General features: G+C 44.8%; 1 long non-coding RNA gene across 1 annotated transcript; it reads left to right on the forward strand.

The window, feature by feature from the left end:
- The first annotated feature begins 13581 nt into the window (after window positions 1–13581).
- LOC112078095 (uncharacterized) lies at window positions 13582–17004 on the forward strand. Its single transcript, XR_011478451.1, has 4 exons — window positions 13582–13651; window positions 14211–14293; window positions 14392–14524; window positions 16614–17004. It is a non-coding gene; the product is annotated as an uncharacterized lncRNA (long non-coding RNA).
- The last annotated feature ends 139 nt before the right edge of the window (window positions 17005–17143 follow it).

Here is a 17143-nt window from a genome sequence, read left to right on the forward strand (position 1 = left end):
AGCGCGTGATACGGGTGGGTGCTGCTATGGTGACCGGTGAGCTGAGATAAGGCGGGGCGTTACCTAGCAGAGACTTGTAGATGACCTGGAGCCAGTGGGTTTGGCGACGAGTATGAAGCGAGGGCCAGCCAATGAGATCATACAGGTCGCAGTGGTGGGTAGTATATGGGGCTTTGGTGACAAAACAGATGGCACTGTGATAGACTGCATTCAATTTGTTGAGTAGAGTGTTGGAGGCTATTTTGTAAATGACATCGCCGAAGTCGAGGATCGGTAGGATGGTCAGTTTTATGAGGGTATGATTGCCAGCATGAGTGAAGGATGCTTTGTTGCGAAATAGGAAGCCGATTCTAGATTTAACTTTGGATTGGAGATGTTTGATGTGAGTCTGGATGGAGAGTTTACAGTCTAAACAGACACCTAGGTATTTGTAGTTGTCCACATATTCTAAGTCAGAACCGTCCAGAGTAGTAATGCTGGACGGGTGGGCAGGTGCAGGCAGCGATCGGTTAAAGAGCATGCATTTAGTTTTACTTGCATTTAAGAGCAGTTGGAGGCCACGGAAGGAGAGTTGTATGGCATTGAAGCTCATCTGGAGGTTAGAACATTTTAGAGGCCCCCTTGGCTCTGTAGATACAACATTTTGCAGTTTTAAAGCAAATTTTCTGCGATTCTACATATCCTGCCATGGAGCCGAGAGAAAATGACGCAGTTTAATGCTAGTTTCCTGCTATTCTAATATTTAGTTGCAGCCCCTTTTGCCCTCATTACAGCCTCAAATCATTTTAGAATGTGAAAGTGTTCCACAGGGATGCTGGCCCATGTTGACTCCAATGCTTCCCACTGTTGTGTCAAGTTGGTTGGATGTCCTTTGGGCGGTGGACTATTCTTGATACACAGGAAACTGTTGAGTGTGAAAAGCACAGCAGTGTTGCAGTTCCTGACACACTCAAACTGGTGCGCCTGGCATCTACTACCATACCCCGTTCAAAGGCACTTAAATATTTTGTCTTGCTCATTCATCCTCTGAATAGCACACATACACAATTCATATCTCAAGGCTTGAAAATCCTTCTTTAACCTGTCTCCTCCCCTCCATCTACACTGATTGAAGTGGATTTAGTGACATCAACAAGGGATCATATCTTTCACCTGTTCAGTCTGTGTCATGGAAAGAGTAGGTGTTCATAATGTTTTGTCCACTCAATGTAWATAGGTCCATTACTTATTCTACATATTTTATATCTGGTTTTAGTCATTTAAGTTTACAATTTAATTGTTTTTCCATCACGAAAATTCATAAAATGAAAAACAGTTTGGAGTTAGGTGAACAGTTTAGGCTGCCTGCCCAATGATTACAATGGAAGAAAAATCCCTGCAATACACCAGTGGGTAGAGGCCACTGTGAAGCAGGAAGCAAAAAGAGAGCTTTCCATCCTCTCTGAGGCCGACGTCATGGGAACTCTGTTGGGGGAATATCTAGGCCGCAGCCGGCTTCCTGCTCTGCTCCACAGCTGAGTCCACTACAACCAGACACTCAGCCAGACTGCGTTCTGATGGCTACAGACACATTGTTCACTTAGCGTTGCCGAGTGTCACGCTACACTGGAATGTCAGATTCCAGAGTAGTTTAGGCCTCAGGGAGCGTGAAGAGTCAATGTTACAGTAGGAGAATGTCCGTGATGAACATCAGTGTGGAGAATAAGATCTGAAGGCATGTCAGTATCTCAGAGGTCTTGTCTCGCTAACGACAACCGTTGCTGCAAGAAGCACATTTGGCCTTAAGGTTGTAAACATTACAAAGGCGTCAATGTGTACAAGAGGAGAGGCTAGATAGGCTTTCTAATGAGTTCATTGTAGAATAATGTGCGGAGAAGAGTCCAAATCACCACTAAATTCATGTTTATCACTGCAACTTAAAATGTCAGGCCATAAACCACAAATAGTTTAGTGAAAGCTGGAAAGGCCAAGGTTAGACCCACAGCCACTGTTAACACAAACCACCACCTAGCTGTCACAGCACAGCTACACTGCCATTCTGAAGCAATAAGGAACTCTGCATTCTAACACTGAATGAAACACCACAACAATGGCAAGTCATGTGACCTGTCCTTGTCAAGTCAATGGTGGTCAGGTCCTGTGTTAATATACACAAACCCTTGGACCCTGAACAAGCCTGTTTCTCTACTTGGCTGAGGAAGACTGCTACTGTTGGTCTGTGCACTACATGTATACCAGTTAAGATGGGGTTCCACGGCCGTTATCACAGCTCCACCATCAGGGTTGAGTTCATTAGGTATTAAATGGAAGGAAACAGATTGAAACAAGGAGGGACTACCTGAACTTGTCCAATAAGAAACACTCATTTTCATTTTGTTTACCACTGTGTGTCTTATTGAACACAACCCAGACCATAATCAAGAGATCAATCATCAGACATAATGGATATCATCCAGACCATATGGACTTGGTGTTTAAAACTACTCAGACCTGATGACTTGGGTGACAGGTTTTTGACACATGTACAGGACCATCGAGACAAATCGAGACTCCATCCCCTCAAAAGGTAGCATGAAGCTGCACACGGCATCAACGGTGGATGGAAGTAAGACGGGTCAAAGGAGTGCATCTACAAACGGGACTAATAGCCTATAGCAACAGCGGTCGCCTGGAAGCCTGGTAGTCTTGCTTAACATAGATATGACAGAGTCCCTCTGCTCAAAATGTCTACAAATAGTGCCCTTTAAATAAAGTCAGTCAGGCCTCTTGAGGTGAGCCAGTGTTCACTTGTCACTTCAACGACCCCAGGCGGGGCTTTCTACTCAGACTGAATTAGAAGGTGGACACGGTCCCGTGCGGCTCAGTTGGTAGAGCATGGCGCTTGCAACGCCAGGGTTGTGGTTCATTCCCAGGGGGACCAGGATGAATATGTATGAACTTCCAATGTGTAAGTCGCTCTGGATAAGAGCGTCTGCTAAATGACTTAAATGTAAATGTAAATGAGTGACGACTTTCCACACAAAAATCAATATATACGGCATTTGAATGAATGATCAATAGCGTGTTTGAAACGCTGGACATCATTTTAACACAATTATGAGGTGGAAGAATGTCACGATCAGTTTGTTCACGTGCAGAGAGAGCAGCCTACTTGGAGGACAGGCTTGTTATTATCACTGACCAACATGTCTCAATCAACTCTTTGCTTGAAACGGATTTGAATAATCCTCCTGGTATCATCATTATCGTTCGGGCTGAGGAAAAGGGCCCGACCACAAGATACTGGCATTGCCACCCACATCTTAATCATATCTATTAGAACAGGACGTGTGACATCTATTCTGACATCAAAACGTGACCATCAAACTTCCTTTCATTTACAAAATAGGGACTGAGGGCTAAGTGAGGATGAACGTTCCAGTCCCTGTAACTTCAAGCAATAACAACAGTATAACACGAAATGTACAACTTATCAGACTTGAAAACAAGGGCCTGCCAGAATTTTCCCCAGAAGCCTTTGGTTGTGCTTGATAACACGCAGCCCTAGAAGTAGGGATCCAGAGGTGAACAGTCAGTCCTGCAGACGCTGAAGAAGGAGACAGTCCCCACTCACCCTCTGGGAAGCCAGGTCCAACATTGTAGAAACTTGTGAAGCTCAAACAGCAGAACTCCCGTGGCCTGCACCTCACTCATCTTTGGCTTCAGGGCAGACAGGGGCTTACCATCACCTGGGACATTATGACCCTGTGGAAGGAGGAGAAGCATCCCATGTGAGTTACCTGAACTGAATGTCGAAGTTCCTCAGCATCACACTGGAACACAAATCCAGAGGAAACACCTCCCAGGTCTTTTCTTTCCACACTAAGTTTAGAGACATTACAGTGGAGCATGTGTTCCCATCACCACACAACACCCTCGGGCGGTCAGGTACCCAGGCAGTCACCTACACACAACCCACACACACACACACACACACCACACACACACACACAGCACACACACAGAAAAAGGAACACCACACACACACACACACACAACACACACACACACACCTAGTGCACAGCAACAGCACAGTCGTACTTGGCTCAGCTGTTTTCCAATAACCAGCACCGAACAAACCCAATCGCAAACAGACCCATGAGGGCTGCTGGCTTGCCTGGTAACTCTGCTTCCGAAGTATACCATGTCTTTCCTAAATTGGCTGGGCAGCTCAGCCAAACGAGAGAGAGGGTGGGGGGAGACAAGAGGGTGGGGGGAGACAGAGAGGGTGGAGGGGAGAGAGAGAGGGGGATCGGGGGAGAGAGAAGGGGGCGATGCCAGAGAGAGAACGTTTGGAATAAGGGGGAGAAGAGAGAGAGAAAGAGAGATAGGGGAGGAGAGAGAGAGATAGGAGAGAAGAGAGAGAGAGAGCACGAGAGAGGAGAGAGAGAGAGCGAGAGAGAGAGAGAGAGAGAGAGAGAGAGAGAGAGAGAGAGAGAGAGAGAGAGAGAGAGAGAGATGAGAGAGAGGGATAGGGAGAGAGCGAGAGGATGGAGAGAGGATAGGGGGAGAGAGAGAAGGGTGGGAGAGAGATAGCAGGGAGAGAGAGATGAGAGATCTAGGGGGAGAGAGGAGAGGAGGGGAGGGAAGAGGAGTAAGATAGGGGAGAGAGAGGGAGGAGAGAGAAGCGGGAGGAGAGAGAGAGAGAGAGAGAGAGACAGAGAGAGAGAGAGAGAGAGAGAGGGATAGGGAGAGAGAGAGAGAGAGAGAGAGAGAGGAGAGAAGAGAGAGAAGAGAGAGAGAGAGAGAGAGAGAGAGAGCAGAGAGGGAAGAAGAGAGAGAGGAGAGAGGGATAGGAGAGAGAGAGAGAAGAGAAGGGAGGGATAAGGGGGAGAGGAAGAGAGAGAGAGAGAGGAGAGAGAGAAGAGAGAGAGAGAGAGAGAGAGAGAGAGAGATGGGAGAGAGAGGAGAGAGGGATAGGGAGAGAGAGAGAGAGATAGGGGGAGAGAGAGAGAGAGGATAGGGGAGAGAGAGAGAGAGGGATAGGGGGAGAGAGAGAGAGGAGGGGGGAGAGAGAGAGAGGTATGGGGGGGGAAGGAACAGCTATGAATCAACCACGCTAAAATAGGTCCTGAAATACTATATCAACTACTGGACAATTTTAGAAATACACCAAGTACGCTCCTACAGGCCTCCTACAGGCTCCTACAGGGCTCCTCGGCCTCCTACCCGGGCCTCCTAACACGGCCTCCACAGCCTCCTACAGGCCTCTTCTCCTACAGGTCTTAAATTAATTCAATATGTTTTGCTCTCAACTTAGTCAAGCCAAGTCTTAGGGACAGAGGAGAATTGAACCTAGTCTGACACACACAGGTGGAACGAAGACCCAGAGGGCAGATTTGGCGCAATGGAGCTGAGAGAAATTGGCAAAGCAAAATCACCCAGAAGCCCTTTAAATTACTCATGTGAGAAATGAATAAATGACAGTCTTGTGGATCTAATGGTGCCATGTTCCTGGCAAGGAAAGCAGACTGGAGTTGGAGGGGAAGACAATATGGCCGGCTGCAGATTTGAAGGAGATATATGGATTAGATGTGACTGAACTAAAGAGACCTGGGCTGGGTTGTTTAGAAAACACACAGGAAAGAGGCCAAGTAGGGCAGAGAGGGTACAGCTGGCAGGGTTGTTATGATATCTAATGCCGAGGAAGCCTTGAATACAGACTGCTTAGATCTCTCCCTAACACTCTCTCCCACCAGGTCTGTCATGTTCGGTCTCTCTGATCTCTGACTTTCTCTCTCCGTCTCTACCTCTCTCTCCGGCTCTCTCTGTCCGTTTCTCTCTTCCTCTCTCTCTATCCCCCTGCCCCCACTCTTTCACTCAGAGATGAAGGAGGGAGACAAGCAACAAGACTGGCATGGTTTTCTCAGGCAGATAACCAGAGAGACTCTTATGTATTCATAAACAACCAAGGCAAGCCCCCATACATAACAAGCTCTMCATCTTACAGCAAGGAATGCTGTAAATTATTGAGTGAAAATGCAGGGAATTGACTTTAATCATATCAACACCGTATTCATAAAGCTTCTCCTCGGAGTAGGAGTGCTGATCTGGGAACAGTTATGCATTTTAGATTATAATGAGTGGACAGGGAGGACCTGATCCTAGATCAGCACTCCTCCTCTAGGCAATGCTTTACTTATTAATACAGGCACATACATTATAGGATAGACAAGCATATCACTGTCTAACTCTAACAGTCGCATCATCCATAGACAGGCTGCAAGAAAATGAGAACACTGTGTTGCATGAGAACACCGTCTCTGGGTTTCCATAGTTTCCATAGCCATGTCATAAAGCGGACGTGCTGGGAGCAGGGCATGTTAAAACCTGTTGCACATTTCTCTTATATGGGACAACACCCGTACCTGCATCTGCATGCTTCACAAAGCAAAGTGCATTCAAATGGAGATGGCATGGCTATCTGAAACAGGGCCAGAGATAGTGGTGCCAAGCCAACTTTAATTACAACATGTCTTATATTTCTCAACTGAGTGCAAAGTTTCAGTTTGAGTGATCAAATGGGTTCCTTTAAGTTGGAACTAGTTTGAAAACGTTGTGGTGGTGAGCTGCTCCGAGTAGTTACAAAGCCAAATCCACTAAGTTATGTCTACCAGTAGGGTCTACCTGTCCAGCAGGGTATTTGTTTTGCAAGGCAGAGTGCGCACGCTGGTTTAGGCTACTGTTTGCATGGCCAGCTACCCATTTACTAACTGAACAAACAATCAAACAGTCAAATGACTGAGATTTAGCAACACAATCACAATTCACAACTGAACTGACACAATAATGCACAACAATACAGTCTAGATCTAAGACAACATTACAGATTGTACTGATGAGGCAACAGGGGAATGTAGCCTACTTAAGATAAACCAGAGTCGCCCTTATTGTTCTTCCCTCATAACTCAGCATGATGCAGACTAGAACACATCTAGGTTACAGTACAGTACAGTATACTCAGCTAGTATGCATGTGCTTTTCTAATCAGCTGCGTAGTGTGGAGCCAACCCGTTTCCTTCCTGAGTGCAGCTATGTGCACTGGCTGATTAATAATTCACCTTATAATAATCTATGGAATTCACACTCCACTCCCTGGTCTTTTGAAGCCAGTGCTATTCCTGGAAGTTAAATGACTGTAGAGAAACAGTAAGCTCCAATCATGAATATGACAGTTTCAGTTTATTGATCTTTGCCAAGCAAAACAACTACGCTACCTGTGTCTGTGAATGCTCCCTGAGTGTCTTTAACAATCATACCTGTAGTCTACCTGCCTCTTTTTCCAACCTAGTCACACTCTTGACAGTGAGTCCATGAGGATACTTCAACATTGTGTAGGTAGCTTGCAAGCTAGCTAGTTACGCAACTGAACAGCAATAACATTTTGACAACTTACTGAGAAGAAATAGCCCAAGTCATGACTGAGAAGAGGTATAACAACATGGTATAGCTAGTTAGCTAACGTTAACTAGTTACCTTGACTGATGGAACGTATGACAGTTCAGGTGAGAGTAACATTTATATCCCCAGGTCTAGGAGCGTACTAATTAAGGGTTATGGTTCGGTAGTTAGTTAGCTATGTAACACATGCAGAAAACACTTAGTTTATATAGGTCCTGTTGATTGAGCAACTTACATAGGCCTACTATTTCCTCAAAAGTTTCACAGGATCATTYTCAGATGTTGAAATATTCTGTGACCATCCCCTACTGAAAACAAGGACAGAATGAATCACCACACAAAATCTGTCTCCCTAGTGTAGTTAGCTACCTAGCCAGCTTCTACCATCAAMACGTCATAGCAAGATAACTAGTTAACTGGGAATTCTGTCAACTAACTAACTAGCTGGTGTTCCTTCGGAATAAACARACAACAACATATTGAGTCAACAACGTACAGTAGTTAACGTTATATAGATAATGTGTTGGCTTCAGTAGTTAACGTTAGTTAAAGTAGCTGTCAGTCTCACCACATTGCTAGTTTTGCAGTAACTAGCTAACCGTCCTTACTTARCTAGCCAGCACGATAACTTTAAACTCGTAACTAGTTAACTAGCTAATCTTTCAAGCTGTAAAGCAGCAGCCAATGGCTTTATTTTCACACATCGGATCTGTGCTGTATCGTTACCGTCATCTAGTAGCTAGCTAGCTAGCTCGTTGGCGCGTTGATCTACTCAGTACTCACCAGATTCTGTGACGACAGATCACTTCTTCTGATAGTTAAAATACGAAATACTATAACAAAACAGCATTAAGCCGACTTCAAAACCAAACGGGACAACGACATGGGTAGTCAATCCAGTCCCTTGATCTTGCACACAGCTTCGGCAGCCTGGCAAGGCTAGCAACGTTCGGTTTGAAAAAAAGGAAAACACTGGAAGCGACCACGCACGTTCTCGAACATAAAAACTGCGCAGTTGCTGCGCAGATCCTGTCAAGTGGTACTCTGACCTCCTTGCSRGTGACTCTTTTGRTGCTTTCAAGACATCTGGGAACTCGGAAATAACCGAGGTCAAATCATGAACTTGCCCTTCACACCTCTGGCCATAGCCAAACCGATTGTTTGCTAGGGCTCATGGTTGCCAGGGGCCTTATCACACAGTGAGGTCAGCCAATCACATCTTTGGTTCCAGATCCCCAGATCCTGCCTCTCTCTCTCAGTCTCCTTCAAGCAGACACAGAGAGACCAGCAAGCTCATCTCTGACCTGCACAACAACAGCTGGACTCACTCATAATTCTTTGGACATGTGGGATGGTGTACTAGCACAAAGTGAGTGTGTAACATGTATATAATTATTGCTTGTTGATCTTTATAGTTTTTACTATTGCCTATTGCATTCTGCCTCTGTGTATATCGTTGGTAGCATACCCATTTATACAGTCCTTCATTACAATTACCAAGTAATGTACAATGTATTCATTACCCTGTTTTCTGTCCAGTACAGAACTACTACCATTCCACTACCTTTCCATGTACATTTCATCCGTGTGTGTGTGTGTGTGTGTGTGTGTGTGTGTGTGTGTGTGTGTGTGTGTGTGTGTGTGTGTGTGTGTGTGTGTGTGTGTGTGTGTGTGTGTGTGTGTGTGTGTGTGTGTGTGGGTTTAATTAAGTATCCTTGTGTGTAACTCTGAGGTTGCCTTATTCCCCTTTTACCGGGGGAGGTGCTAGCAGGTTAAAGATCAGCCCAAATGGAAGTCCTCTCTTTCAGGTACCATAGAGAATGAACAGAGGACTCTAGTGCCCAAAAGCCTGTTTTAGCTTCGGCAGGGTCAGTGAGGGCTTTCAATATTTAAGTGTTTACTGGGTGGGACTTCCTATGTGTTGAGGAGGGATCACAACAATGCCATCCAGGTTATCAGGAGGGATCAGCCAATGAATTATACCTGTGAGCAAATATTCCATACCTGCAGGTGGCAGTAAGTCCCCAACCATGCCTTTAGCTGTTCAAACCAGTTCAAGCATCAAGGTGTAGTATGCACACTTTCAGTTTGTTTATCACCTCATTGAAAATGGACTACTCTTCAAAATGGAGATGGCCTCAATGGCTCGCTCACAGAACTCCATAATAGGACGATACAAAGAAGAGTCCTCTATCATTCTCTATGAGTGGTAATTGTTAGGACTGATATGACAGATCCAGATTCCTCACTGATTGAGTTTTAGATGGATTGCTTGGTACACCCCTCCATCTGGATATGGTTGGAGATGAGGCATGGCAGGGTAAATGTGAAATCATATTCTATAACTCCTATCTATTATAGTGGTTGAGGGGGAACTGGCAGAACAGGGCTTGAACCAGTGACCCTGTAGGGTGGCGACCACCTGTGCCATAAAAGCCCTGCCGCTTTGCAAGACACAGACGTGCAGTAGTCTTTAGACTACTCTGTTAACTTTCTGTTGACATGTGATCTCTGACATCTATTGGATACTGTGAAAAAGGAATGATGCAACTCCCAAAGATATCTGTAATGTTATATGTAAACCAGGGGTAGGTAACCTGGTCCTGGAGGGCCGCAGAAACTTCATGTTTAGATTAACCGACCTGGAAGACGAAGTGTGTTGAATTTAGGCCTCACTGACTGATCAATTAACTACGTTGCTCAGCTCAGCTTGCTGCCTAGCTGGGACAGAATCCTGCAGTAGCCTGTGGCAACGCAGGAACAGGGTTGTCTACCCCTGATGTAGGCTATGTATTACACATTACTGCAGGCTATAGGCTACAAAATAATATATCATATTGGGAGCCAATAGTCGTTTACATTCTACTTTATTTGATCTTTGACTTGTATGTACACGGTAGCATGGATAAAACATGGAGTATGTCCCAGATGGCACCCTATGTGCATTTATTTGACCAGAGCCCTATGGGATAACCTAGGATACCCTAATGGATTGTACCCTATGGTAACCCTATGGGATAACCTATGGGCCACCCTATGGATACCCTTGGATACCCATGGCCACCCTATGGGCAACCTAATGGATACCCTAGGATCCCTATGGACCTGTGGATACCTATGGATACCCTATGGGCCACCCTATGGCACCTAAGATACCTGTGGCCCGTATGATCCTGGAATACCTTGATACCTAGTATGGTAATATGGCACCCATATACTTGAACCTGTATCCCTGGACTGGATACCCTGTGGATACCCTGATGGATACCCTGTGGATACCCCATGGATACCCTGTGATACCCCTATGTATGATACGATACTCTAGCCATATGGATATGGCCTATGGCCACCTATAGATAACCCTATTGGGCCACCCTAGGTTCCGAGACAGCTTCTAACCACCAGACCAAACTGTGTTCGGAGCACACCAGTCTCGAACCAACAGGCTCCGAGACGAGCTTCTACCGACCAGACAAACGTGTCGTAGCAACCAGTCTCAGAACGGCCAACAGGCTCCGAGACAGCTTCTACCACCAGACCAAACGGTGTCCGTGCAACCAGTCCTGCCGAACCAACAGGCTCCGAGACAGCTTTCTACCACCAGACCAAACTGTGTCGTAGCATCCTAGTCTCAGAACCAACAGGCTCCGAGACAGCTTCTACACCAAGACCAAAACGGTGTCCGTACGAACCGTCTCGAACCAACAGGCTCCGAGACAGCTTCTACCACCAGACCAAACTGTGTCCGAGCAAACCAGTCTCGAACCAACAGGCTCGAGACAGCGTTATGTTACCACCAGACGAACGGCGAGATCCATCTCGAACCAGCTCGTCGCTTCTAGCGCACCAGACCAAACTGTGTCGGACGTACCAGTCTGAACCAACAGGCCTCCGAGACAGCTGTCTACCACAGACCAAACTGTGTCGGACGCATCCAGTCTCAGAACAACAGGCTCGAGACAGCTTTCTACCACAACCAACGTGTCGAGACCGATCAGAACCGAAAGGCTCGAGACAGTTTACCACAGACCAAACGGTGCGTAGCAACCAGTCTCTCGACCAACAGGCTTCCGAGACAGCTTCTACCACCAAGACCAAACTGTGTCGTAGCAAACCAGTCTCGAACCAACAGGCTCCGAGACAGCTTCTACCACCAGACCAAACTGTGTCGGAGCATCCAGTCTCAGAACAACAGGCTCCGAGACAGCTTCTACCACCAGACCAGACGGTGTCGTAGCAACCAGTCTCGAACAACAGGCTCCGAGGACAGCTTCTACACCAGACCAAACTGTGTCGTAGCACCAGTCTCGAGAACAACAGGCTCCGAGACAGCTTTCTACACCAGACCAAACTGTGTCGAGATCCAGTCTCAGAACCAACAGGCTCCGAGACAGCTTCTACCACCAGACAACTGTGTCGGAGCACCAGTCTCGAACCAATAGGCTCCGAGACAGCTTTCTACCACCAGACCAAACTGTGTGTCGGAGCAACCAGTCTCGAACCACAAAGCTCTGACGACACAGCTTCTACCACCAGGCCATCAGACTGGCTGAGCAGCTAAGCCCTAGCTGTTTATCTGCTCAGAGACTATTTTGCCTTGACTCTCCATACAGCCATCCCTTTCACAGAAGCTCTCTCTCTCTCACACACACACACACCACACACACACACACCACACACACACACACACACACACACACACACACACAACACACACAACACACACACACACACACACACCACACACAAACACACATAACCATAACACACAAACACATTAACACACACACACATTAACACACACACACACACGTCAATGCTGTTGTTCATTTATACACTATTTATTCACCTGTGTGACCAAGACACTATCCACTTTATAATTGTAAAAACAGTCATCCTTGACTAGTACATTCATAATTTATACTGTATATCTGATGTGTACATAACTGTTTTATTACTATGCATAATACCTTCTTACTACTTCTTGACTTTTGATTATTATGGATATTGATATTGTACTGCACTGTTGAGGGGCACCTTTTATACCTGCTGTAAACTGTGTATGTGACAAATACAATTTGATTTGATATGGGATACTAAACCCTAGTACAGTGTTTAACCAGCGGACCCACTCCCCACCCCAGAGAACAGTATAAGTCACGCCTCAAAGAAAACCTCCTCAGTTTGCCAGTCTTACCAGCTGTGTTATTTTGTAGGTTCTTCTTGTTCCTCAACAGCTGGGACCTGTGGCAGACTCTTCCAACCAACAAACCTGCTAAGGCCTACTGAATGGTGGATTCAAAAGGTAAACATTCATTTATTGATTGATGTATGTAGGTATTGCTTGCATTATGCATGCATGCTGCTATTATACAGTCATTCATGTATTAAAGTTCACAGACTAGGCTATACATTTTTAACTGAACTGCAAATCTGTAGATCTGGGTCTCCAACTTGTTCCTGGAGAGCTCCCCTACTGTAGACTTTTGCTCAGCCCTGTTGTAACTACCTGATTCAATTTTATCAACAGCTAATGATTAGAATCAGGTGCACTAGATTAGGGTTGGAAGTTACAACGTGCAGGACGGTAGCTCTCCAGGAAGAGGGTTGCAGAACCCTGCTGTTGATGATATAGGATTCTATATATAGGAATTCTGTTTTGGTACAAAGAGGGCTTATTCATCTGCTAACATCTGTATTCTAAACTCTAAATCGTGTTTCCTAACATCTGTGTCTAACTCTTATCAACATCTGTGTTCCTAACACATCTGCATTCCTAACATCTGTGTTCCTACCTAACATCTCTGCATTCCTACATCTGTGTTCCTAACCTACACATCTGCATTCCTAACATCTGTGTTCCTAACCTAACATCTGTCATTCCTAACATCTGTGTTCCTACTAACATCTGTTTCCTAACATCTGCTTCCTACAATCTGTGTTCCTAACATCTGTGTTCCTAACTCTGGTTCCTAACATCCCTGTGTTCTTACATCTGTGTTCCTAACATCTGTGTCCTAACATCGTGTTCTTAACATCTGTGTTCCTAAGCAATCTGCAATTCCTAACATCTGCGTTCCTAACATCTGTGTCCTAACATCTGCGTTCCTAACATCTGTGATGACATGCCATTTGTATTTTAGGGAGGTCCTCCTCTACTTGTTATGCTATATGATCCCACAATGCCTCAGCACAGGCCTTCACTCGCAGAGTAATATTGTTTAATACTCTGTAGAAGACATACAGACAATAGAGTAGTGCGTTTAAATATCTTCTTAAACCCTGGCAAAAGCTGAATGTATAGGCGATGTGAATTCAATTGATGATGATGTGACTCTTGAACAGTTCTTATTTCAACATTTCATGATGGTAAGAAACTGATTGATACAATGGTGCAGCTAGGTAGGACTGCATCAGTGAGCCAAGATGCCAAGTCTCGAGCCAGGGTGTAAGGCCTAAGAGGAAACAACCAATACTCAGAGATAATATTTATTCAGTGCTCACAGCAGGGCTACGTACAGCAGTGCAGCAGCTTTCCAAACACTGGATGATTGGATGGGTGATTGGATGTCTGTCTGTCCACGTACTGTAATCACTGCAGTAGCAGCTTCTTTCAGTGTGAAGGTCAGGCTACAAGGCAATCAGCACTGGTGCAGGCTAGGAAGAAGGGGGCATTGGATGTGCACACGCACGCACGCACGCACACACACCACACACATACATATCCTACTTCAGCCAAGACAAGTCAGTCTGTCTCTTCCTCTTTGCAGGGGTGTCTTTTTCCTCTGGAGCTGACATTCAAACTGAGCAGGGCCTGTGTCTCCGATTAAGGTCGGAGAGGATAGTTTCCCAGGTGAGAGTTCAAACTACTGAGATAAAAAACAATAAAAAAAACAAATTAAAACTATCCATGTCCACAAGTATCCCTAATGTACATTATCCTACCAACAGGTTTTTATATCATGTCCCAGTTTCACATTGCTGAGCTGGCCAGAAGAGGAACAGTTCAAAAGGGGCCTGGATCAACCTCTCAACATGTTGCCTARAAAATAGGGCCAGCATTCAACTTCAGAATTAACACAAGGTAAATAGCACAGATCCAGTGGGCAGCTAGTGCTGTAGATGTAATGTATTATTATTATAAAATGATTATTCTTTATTTATTCAGGGAAAACCCATTGAGAKCATGGTCTGAATCCCAAGAGTGCCCTGATCACAGCAATACAACAACCAATACAATGTCAAACAAAACGGCAATCAATACAAACACAACATTTATGAAAAACAGTTACAGTCCTCAGCTACTAGGTATTCAATTAACACTCTAAACTGCCCGAGTAGCACCAGAACATCTAATTGTAAACAAGCTTTGTAAACAAAAAAGGGAGTAATGAATTGATCTACGGGACTTCAATGGGTACCAGCCAACCTTTTGATACAGGATGCAGTGGTGAGTATTAAAACTGTCATCTGTGATAAAGTGAAGGGCACTATGGTAGACAGCATCCTAAGGGTTAAGAGTAGTTAGTGGCTGCTTGTTGCATTCTGGGTATTGTGTCACCATAGTTAAGAACTGTCAGGAAAGTTGACTGTACAATCTGTTTCCTGCTGTTTAGGTAGAGGCAAGATCTATTTCAAAAAAATAAGCCCACTTTAAATCTTAGCTTTTTAACAAGTTTAGTTTAACTAGGCAAGTCAGTTAAGAACAAATTCTCATTTTAAATGACAGCATAGGTACAGTGGGTTAACTGCCTTGTTCATGGGCAGAGCCACAGATTTTTACCTTGTCAGCTCGGGGATTCAAACTTGCAACCTTTCAGTTACTAGTCCAACGCTCTAACCACAAGGCTACCTGTCACAGTATGTTTTTTAAACAATAAATCCTTGTCAATCCAAAAGCCCAGATATTCATAGGCAGGAACCTGATTGATGGGAGAACCATTTAATTAATWAATATATAGTCCATTGGGAAAAAAAGTGTGAGAATTAGAGAAAAACATATYTTTAGTGTTGCCCACATTAAGTCCAACTTTTWAAAAAATAAACTGGGCATTCTGTAAGGCAACAAAGTCAGATTGCAGCTCTAACAACACCTGGTCTACAGTTGGGGCAYCGGCATACATAACAGGATCGTCTGCATACAGATGAATATTTTAAAATGTTTGAACAAATAGACCAATATTATGTATATAAAAAGTAAAGAGAACAGGTCCCAATACCGACCCATGTGGTACACCTTTCCTAATATCCAGGAACCTAGACTTGACACCATCAGAAATCACACACTGTACCCTGTCTGACAGATCATTTTCAAACCACTTGCAAGAAGCCTYATTCAGATTTCAGTCAACCTTTAAATGAGAGTGTGATGTTCAACAGTGTCAAGGGCCTRGGGAATGTCTATAAATAAGGCAGCACAATGATTTTTATGATCCAAGCAACTTAACACATMATCTAAAAGGAGGTAGCAGCTGAACCGGTGCTACAGTATGTCCAGGTTTAAAACTATATTCATATTAAGAATAGAACGAGAAGTTCTTATCTGACAGTTGGTCAGGGATTCTAAAAGTTTGGAAAGGCAAGATCATTTGGAGATTGGACGGTGCCACTTTCCAGATCTTAGGGAGAACCCCAGGAACAATAGTACAATTAAATATATACTGTAGGTCAACGGTTCTGCAGTAATTGGCCAGAGAGCTGCAGTATTGGTGAACACTGCCATCTACCGGTCATGTCCCTGTCCATGGTGCTGAATCAGGGTAACTCGCAGCACATTGCAGTATCTTATCCAGAGCAATTTACAAGAGGAATTCGGGTTAAGTGCCTTGCTCAAGGGCACATCGACAGATTTTTCACCTAGTTGGCTCGAACCAGCGACCTTTCAGTTACTGGCCCAACGCTCTTAACCGCTGGGCTACCTCCCGCGCTAATAGGCCACAGGAAGGGCCACTGCTCACTTTAGGAGAAGTATACATTATTTTAGCCATAGCATCACTTGTGTATAATTTAACTACAATTATATACACTTTTTTTGTAAATTACTCTGGACTCGATGTGTAAAGCATGTAGATGAATAGCCTACTATGCATGGCGATGTTAGCATTGGCGATATTAGCCAATTTATCAAAGGCTAATATGTACAAGATAAGTGACTATTTCTCTCCATGTTTCAGATCAGCGTATCCCCTTGGACTACCGGAGGAATTTGCGTTTGTGACAGTTTTACGAATGAACGGCAGTACCGTAACCAAGAACTGGAATATTTGGCAAATGCAAGATGTGAACGGCGAAGAGCAGCTTGCCGTTAGACTGAACGGAGAATCGCTGTCTCTTGAATTTACCTTCACAACATTGAATAAAACACGAGAGACGGCCGTTTTCCCTTTCCTACCGTTCCTCTTCAACTCTCAATGGCACAATATCTTACTYAAAGTCAGCAAGCGTTCTGTAACTCTGTTCGTGGATTGCATTATGGTGGACTCTCAGAACACATCCCAGAGAGGTATAGTCAACCTGGATGGATACACGTTGATTGGAAAGCTGAAGGATAACCCCGTTTTAGCAGTGCCAGTAAGTTGATTGTTTTGTGAACTTGTGCTTAGCCTCCTTTCATAAGGCTAGTCCTACGGCAAGTACAAGAGGTTTGGGACTTTAAGGCACAATAGTGAGTAACGGCAGGGCCACTCCAAATATTCAAACCTAG

This window comes from Salvelinus sp. IW2-2015, unplaced genomic scaffold, assembly GCF_002910315.2.
Source record: "Salvelinus sp. IW2-2015 unplaced genomic scaffold, ASM291031v2 Un_scaffold5250, whole genome shotgun sequence".
Taxonomy (NCBI): Eukaryota; Metazoa; Chordata; class Actinopteri; order Salmoniformes; family Salmonidae; genus Salvelinus; species Salvelinus sp. IW2-2015.